Source organism: Etheostoma spectabile, unplaced genomic scaffold, assembly GCF_008692095.1.
Source record: "Etheostoma spectabile isolate EspeVRDwgs_2016 unplaced genomic scaffold, UIUC_Espe_1.0 scaffold00014489, whole genome shotgun sequence".
Classification (NCBI taxonomy): domain Eukaryota; kingdom Metazoa; phylum Chordata; class Actinopteri; order Perciformes; family Percidae; genus Etheostoma; species Etheostoma spectabile.
The window spans coordinates 670-8,726 of NW_022604023.1; the positions used below are offsets into that span (position 1 = coordinate 670).

The 8,057-nt window shown below is 49.2% G+C and overlaps 1 pseudogene; it reads right to left on the reverse strand.

The window, feature by feature from the left end:
- Nucleotides 1-225: 225 nt before the first annotated feature.
- Nucleotides 226-7,997, reverse strand: LOC116679464 (zinc fingers and homeoboxes protein 1-like; annotated as a pseudogene).
- Between the last annotated feature and the right edge of the window lie 60 nt (nucleotides 7,998-8,057).

The following is an 8,057-nucleotide window of genomic DNA, read 5'->3' on the forward strand; positions in this document are numbered from 1 at the left end:
AAAAAGTCATAGCAAACTTCAAAAAAAAGTCCTGGAACGAGCTGGATTCAAACCCACAACCTCCTCACTGTGGGGCAGAAGTGCTAACCACTTAGCCCCCATGCTAACTTAGGAGTAAACTACGCCGACATACTACAGTATGTCAAAAAAACTCAAATACTAAGTCAAAAAAAGTTTTTAAAAAGTCATGATATAATTTTCATGAACAAATTAATCAACAATAAAAACCAAAAATCTCACCTGTCTGCTCATGTCTGCTCTTCTGCCTGAGGCTGTGATTGGCTGACGTCTTCAGATTCATCTCGGACCTGAGGCTGTGATTGGCTGACGTCTTCAGATTCATCTCGGACCTGAGGCTGTGATTGGCTGACGTCTTCAGATTCATCTCGGACCTGAGGCTGTGATTGGCTGACGTCTTCAGATTCCTCCTGTATCTGAGGCTGTGATTGGCTGACGTCTTCAGATTCATCTCGGATCTGAGGCTGTGATTGGCTGACGTCTTCAGATTCCTCCTCTTCCTCGTCATCACTGGCCTCCTCCCCTTGTTCTTTCACCTCCATCTCTTCTTCGCTGTCTGCATGCCCTGCTTCCTCCTCCTCCTCCTCCTCTCCTCTTCTTCTTCCTCCCCCTCGTCCCCCTCGTCCTCCTCCTCCTCCTCCTCTCCCGCGGCCTCCTCGTCGCTGAAGGGCTCCCTCCCCTCCTCCACCCGCCCGGCCGTCTCCGAAAACCAGTCCCTCACCTGCTCGTAGCTCATGCTGGACTTTGTGACCAGGTCGTCCAGGTCCCTCTCGCTCAGGGCTCCGTGTTTGAGGTAGTAGTCCTTCAGGAACGACTTCCCGGACTTCACCTGTAGGGGGGGGGGGGGGGGGTACACAACTCAGCATTAACGGAAACACACAATGCTATTAGTGCCGTCCACAACGAGGTATTATCGGCCGATATAGGAATTTCCCCAACTTCGGTATCTGCATTTATAATGGACGATTTTTTATTTTTTGTCTATGTTAATGTTAACTAGCATGTTAGTTAGCAGTAATTAGCCTGTGCCTATGGTAATGTTAACTAGCATGTAGATAGCAGAATAGCCTGTGCCTATGTTAATGTTAACTACATGTTAGATAGCGTAATTAGCCTGTGCCTATGTTAATGTTAACTAGCATGTTAGTTAGCAGTAATTAGTCTGTGTCTATGTTAATGTTAACTAGCATGTAGTTAGCAGTAATTAGCCTGTGCCTATGTTAATGTTAACTAGCATGTTAGATAGCATTAATTAGCCTGTGCCTATGTAATGTTAACTAGCATGTTAGATAGCAGTATTAGCCTGTGCCTATGTTAATGTTAACTAGCATGTTAGTTAGCAGTAATTAGCCTGTGCCTATGTTAATGTTAACTAGCATGTTAGTTAGCAGTAATTAGCCTGTGCCTATGTTAATGTTAACTAGCATGTAGTTAGCAGTAATTAGCCTGTACCTATGTTAATGTTAACTAGCATGTTAGTTAGCAGTAATTAGCCTGTGCCTATGTTAATGTTAACTACATGTTAGTTAGCAGTATTACCTGTGCCTATGTTAATGTTAACTAGCATGTTAGTTAGCAGTAATTAGCCTGTGCTATGTTAATGTTAACTAGCATGTTAGTTAGCAGTAATTAGCTGTGCCTATGTTAATGTTAACTAGCATGTTAGATAGCAGTAATTAGCCTGTGCCTATGTTAATGTTAACTAGCATGTTAGATAGCAGTAATTAGCCTGTGCCTATGTAATGTTAACTAGCATGTTAGATAGCAGTAATTAGCCTGTGCCTATGTTAATGTTAACTAGCATGTTAGATAGCAGTAATTAGCCTGTGCCTATGTTATGTTAACTAGCATGTTAGATAGCAGTAATTAGCCGTGCCTATGTTAATGTTAACTACATGTTAGATAGCAGTAATTAGCCTGTGCCTATGGTAATGTTACTAGCAGTTAGGTAGCAGTAATTACCCTGTTCCTATGTTAGTGTTAACTAGCATGCTAGTTAGCAGTAATTAGCCTGTGCCTATGTTAACTAGCATGTTAGCAGTAATTAGCCTGTGCCTATGTTAATGTTAACTAGCATGTTAGTAAGCAGTAATATTTTCATTGTCTATTTCTTGCCTTGTATTTCTTTCGTGCTTAGTTGTTTGTGTGTTATTGTTTTGTTTTTTGCTGTTGCTGCTATGCTGCTACTGTAACGACAGAATTTCCCCGTCGTGGGATAAATAAAGTATAATCTAATCTAATCTAATTACTCTGTGCCTATGTTAATGTTAACTAGCATGCTAGTTAGCAGTAGTTAGCCTGTGCCTATGTTACTGTTAACTAGCATGTTAGTTAGCAGTAATTAGCCTGTGTCTATGTTACTGTTAACTAGCATGCTAGTTAGCAGTAGTTAGCCTGTGCCTATGTTACTGTTAACTAGCATGTTAGTTAGCAGTAATTAGCCTGTGTCTATGTTAGTGTTAACTAGCATGTTAGTTAGCAGTAATTAGCCTGTGCCTATGTTACTGTTAACTACCATGTTAGTTAGCAGTAATTAGCCTGTGCCTGTGTTATCTCCTAACATATTCCTGCCTCTCCGTCTCTGCTGATTGGGAATGATTGAGATTTCTCTTGCACAGCTACCAGAAGACTTACAGCTTTCAGACAGGTTGCTCACGTCACATCGTATCTCCACTGTCTCCATGTCTTTCACTGTCTATGGGTGTAGCTAATAAACTCTCTGCAGAGACAGACCTTGATGGTGGTGGCGCCCCCCTGTGGCGAGCGCTTGCAGGGATACGGCCGGCGTGTCCTCCGGGACCAACCACGGAAACGCTTCCTGGACTTCTTCGGGGTCTTGGCTCCGCCGTTCAGCGCCTCGTCCACCTTAAAATACACAAATACATTCATTATATTATTATATTATATTTATTATACATCCAAGTAAGTAAGTCACAGTGCTCGAAAGATGTACAAAGGCTGAATTTCATTTCTCTATCTTACCCCTTAGAAAAGCAGAAATTAGGAATTATTGAGACTAAAATTAAAGGAATGGATGTTGATGATAATCACAGACTGGAATATGTCAACTTTTACTCAACACTATTTCAACAACACTTCCATTTGTTTTACAAGCTATAAAATTTAAAAAGAACACTGATATAGGACAACAAAAGGACAACATGAAGACAACATGAGGACAACATGAAGACAACGTGAGGACAACAAGAGGACAACACGAGGACAACATGAAGACAACGTGAGGACAACATGAGGACAACACGAGGGCAACATGAAGACAACACAAGGGCAACATGAGGACAACACGAGGACAGCATGAGGACAGCATGGGACAACACGAGGACAGCATGGGGACAACACGAGGGCAACATGAAGACAACATGAAGACAACATGAGGACAACACGAGGACAGCATGGGGACAACATGAGGGCAACACGAGCACAACACAAGGACAACAACATGAGGGCAACACGAGGACAACATTAAGATAACACAAGGACAACATGAGGACAACATTAAGATAACACAAGGACAACATGAGGACAACATTAAGATAACATGAGGACAACACAAGGACAACATGAGGGCAACACGAGGACAACACAAGGACAACAACATGAGGGCAACACGAGGACAACATTAAGATAACACAAGGACAACATGAGGACAACATTAAGATAACCTGAGGGCAACACAAGGGCAACACGAGATCAACATTAAGATAACACAAGGACAACATGAGGACAAAATGAGGACAGCATGAGAACAACACGAGGACAACATTAAGATAACACAAGGACAACATGAGGGCAACACGAGGACAACATTAAGATAACACAAGGACAACATGAGGACAAAATGAGGACAGCATGAGAACAACACGAGGACAACATTAAGATAACACAAGGACAACATGAAGACAACATGAGGACAGCATGAGAACAACACGAGGACAACATTAAGATAACATGAAGACAACACAAGGACAACAGCATGAGGACAGCATGGGGACAACATGAGGTTAACTTCAGCCAAGTGATTTTCTTGTTGATACTTGTCCCCAGGTTTTGAAGAACTTGGAGACAGGAAGGTGGTCTTACCTTGCCGCTCTGGTAGAGGTAGTACCACTTCAGGTTGCTGTTCTTGCAGGCGTAGCGCGTGTCTCCAAACCAGTTGACGATGTACGTCCTCGGCAGGCCGCTGTCCTCTGACATCCGGTCGTACTCCTCGGCCGTCGGCCACTGCGTGCGGACGAAGGCCTTCTTCAGGATGTGGAGCTGCTCCGGCGTCTTCTTCACGGCCTTCCTGCCGGAGGCCGGCGTGCTCTGCCGCTCCCGAGGCGAGGACGACAGCGCCGAGGACGCCTTCTGGGGGGTAAATAACACGTTAAAATCACCATTTCGTAGTATAACAATTCTTTGCTCAACGGTACAATATTTACTGATATCACAAAGTCTGCCACAAGACGATTTTAACTCAATTCGGCATCCTGCGACCAACACGAGAAGTAGACCCGTTTAATAATCAGTTCCATTTATATTAGAGCCCGACCGATAAAGGGGTTTTGAGGCCGATACAATAAGAATATTTGGTTATTTAAAAATCCGATATGCCAATATACTGTACAATATAGAGAACATCAAAATTTATTAAAGTTCTGATAAATACAATGTAGAAAAATACAACCTTGAGATATGAAACTTAAACAAAAACACATTTTCAACAAAGATAATCAGTGTTGCCAACAGGGACGTTGTAGAGCGTCCTCTGGTGGACAGACTATGCAACGCCATCACTAACAGGGACGTTGTAGAGCGTCCTCTGGTGGACAGACTATGCAACGCCATCACTAACAGGGACGTTGTAGAGCGTCCTCTGGTGGACAGACTATGCAACGCCATCACTAACAGGGACGTTGTAGAGCGTCCTCTGGTGGACAGACTACGCACGCCATCACTAACAGGGACGTTGTAGAGCGTCCTCTGTTGGACAGACTACGCAACGCCATCACCAACAGGGACGTTGTAGAGCGTCCTCTGATGGACAGACTATGCAACGCCATCACCAACAGGGACGTTGTAGAGCGTCCTCTGGGGACAGACTAAGCAACGCCATCACTAACAGGGACGTTGTAGAGCGTCCTCTGGTGGACAGACTATACAACGCCATCACTAACAGGGACTTGTAGAGCGTCCTCTGGTGGACAGACTATGCAACGCCATCACTAACAGGGACGTTGTAGAGCGTCCTCTGTGGACAGACTATGCAACGCCATCACTACAGGGACGTTGTAGAGCGTCCTCTGGTGGACAGACTATTGCAACGCCATCACTAACAGGACGTTGTAGAGCGTCCTCTGGTGGACAGACTATGCAACGCCATCACTAACAGGACGTTGTAGAGCGTCCTCTGGTGGACAGACTATGCACGCCATCACCAACAGGACGTTGTAGAGCGTCCTCTGGTGGACAGACTATGCAACGCCATCACTAACAGGGACGATGTAGAGCGTCCTCTGGGGACAGACTATGCAACGCCATCACTAACAGGGACGTTGTAGAGCGTCCTCTGGTGGACAGACTATGCAACGCCATCACTAACAGGGACGATGTAGAGCGTCCTCTGGTGGACAGACTATGCAACGCCATCACCAACAGGGACGTTGTAGAGCGTCCTCTGGTGGACAGACTATGCAACGCCATCACCAACAGGGACGTTGTAGAGCGTCCTCTGGTGGACAGACTATGCAACGCAATCACTAACAGGGACGTTATAGAGCGTCCTCTGGTGGACAGACTATGCAACGCCATCACTAACAGGGACATTGTAGAGCGTCCTCTGGTGGACAGACTATGCAACGCCATCACTAACAGGGACGTTGTAGAGCGTCCTCTGGGGGACAGACTATGCAACGCAATCACTAACAGGGACGTTGTAGAGCGTCCTCTGGTGGACAGACTATGCAACGCCATCACTAACAGGGACGTTGTAGAGCTCCTCGGTGGACAGACTATGCAACGCCATCACTAACAGGGACGTTGTAGAGCGTCCTCTGGTGGACAGACTATGCAACGCCATCACTAACAGGGACGTTGTAGAGCGTCCTCTGGTGGACAGACTATGCAACGCCATCACCAACAGGGACGTTGTAGAGCGTCCTCTGGTGGACAGACTATGCAACGCCATCACTAACAGGGACGATGTAGAGCGTCCTCTGGGGGACAGACTATGCAACGCCATCACTAACAGGGACGTTGTAGAGCGTCCTCTGGTGGACAGACTATGCAACGCCATCACTAACAGGGACGATGTAGAGCGTCCTCTGGTGGACAGACTATGCAACGCCATCACCAACAGGGACGTTGTAGAGCGTCCTCTGGTGGACAGACTATGCAACGCCATCACCAACAGGGACGTTGTAGAGCGTCCTCTGGTGGACAGACTATGCAACGCCATCACTAACAGGGACGTTATAGAGCGTCCTCTGGTGGACAGACTATGCAACCCATCACTAACAGGGACGTTGTAGAGCTCCTCTGGTGGACAGACTATGCAACGCCATCACTAACAGGGACGTTGTAGAGCGTCCTCTGGGGGACAGACTATGCAACGCGATCACTAACAGGGACGTTGTAGAGCGTCCTCTGGTGGACAGACTATGCAACGCCATCACTAACAGGGACGTTGTAGAGCGTCCTCTGGTGGACAGACTATGCAACGCCATCACTAACAGGGACGATGTAGAGCGTCCTCTGGTGGACAGACTATGCAACGCCATCACCAACAGGGACGTTGTAGAGCGTCCTCTGGTGGACAGACTATGCAACGCCATTTTAAATGCCGATACCGATAGATCTGGAAACCGGAGACGGGATCCATTTTGTCTAGAAACACTTTGTTGTTGCTTGCAGAGACAGAGACATATAGACCAGAAAGAGGGAAATCCAACATAGCCCCCCCCCTCCTTTCAGATTGAAACACCGCCTACCGCTTTCGTCTTCTCCCCGTCCCCCTCGTCCCCCCCGTCCCCCTCGTCCTTGTCGGACTGCGCCGCCGTGAGCATCTTCCTCCTCTCGGTGAACCAGGCGTCCACCTCCCGCCGCGTCAGCTTGTCTTGGCGCGCAGCCGGCTCAGCTCCTCGTCCGCCGGCGTGTCCGATCTCTGGAGCTGGCCTCCAGGACCAGCAGCTGCTCCGGCGTCTTCTCCTTGAACTTCTGCGGCGTGAAGTCGGGGAAGGCTTGCCGGAACTTCACCCGCGGTCGCTGGCGGCGCCCGGCGGGGCGGCGGCGGACGTCGGCGAGCCGTCGCTGGCGTCGTCGCTGGAGTCAATGACGACAATGGCGGAGGCGGCGGCGTCGTTGGCGGCGGCGTCGTTGCCGGGGCCGGTCCGTGATCCCCGCGCTCCGCCCGGCGCTCCGCCCGGCGCCTTGGCGGGCGTAGCGCCGGGCGGCGTCTCGCCCAGCAGGACGTGGTGGTCCTTGGAGTTCCTCTGGTTGTAGCGCGTGTCGCTGAACCACTTCTTGATGGCCCGTTTTGAGAGCTTGGTGACCTGCATGAGCCGCGAGATCTCCGCCTCCGTGGCGAACTGCCGGCGGCCGTAGCTCGCCTTCAGCTCCGCCAGCTGCTCCTTGGACTTCTTCGGCTTGGCGGCGGCGGCGGCCGACGACGCGTCCGCGCCGAGCGCCGCGCCGGCCGACATCTCCGTCTTGGATTCCGACGTGGACGGCTCGGCGGCTTTGGGCTGGTTGCCGGGGACGCCGGCGACCGTGAGCGTGATGGGCGAGGCGACCGGCACGGCGCTGTTGCTGCCGGCGACCTGCGTGAGCACGAGGCCCGGCTGGCCCACGATCTGGCAGGTCTGGAAGATGGACTGCAGGCCGTTGGCGGCGGCGGCGGCGATGTTGGCCGGGATGACGGTGATGGTTCTGGGGACGGTCTGCACCGTGCCGTTGAACTTCTTCCTCCTCGCCTCCTCCACCTGCGGAGAGGAGGAGGAATTTAAGGCGTGTTTAAATACCATGTGACCTGCTCCTTCCTC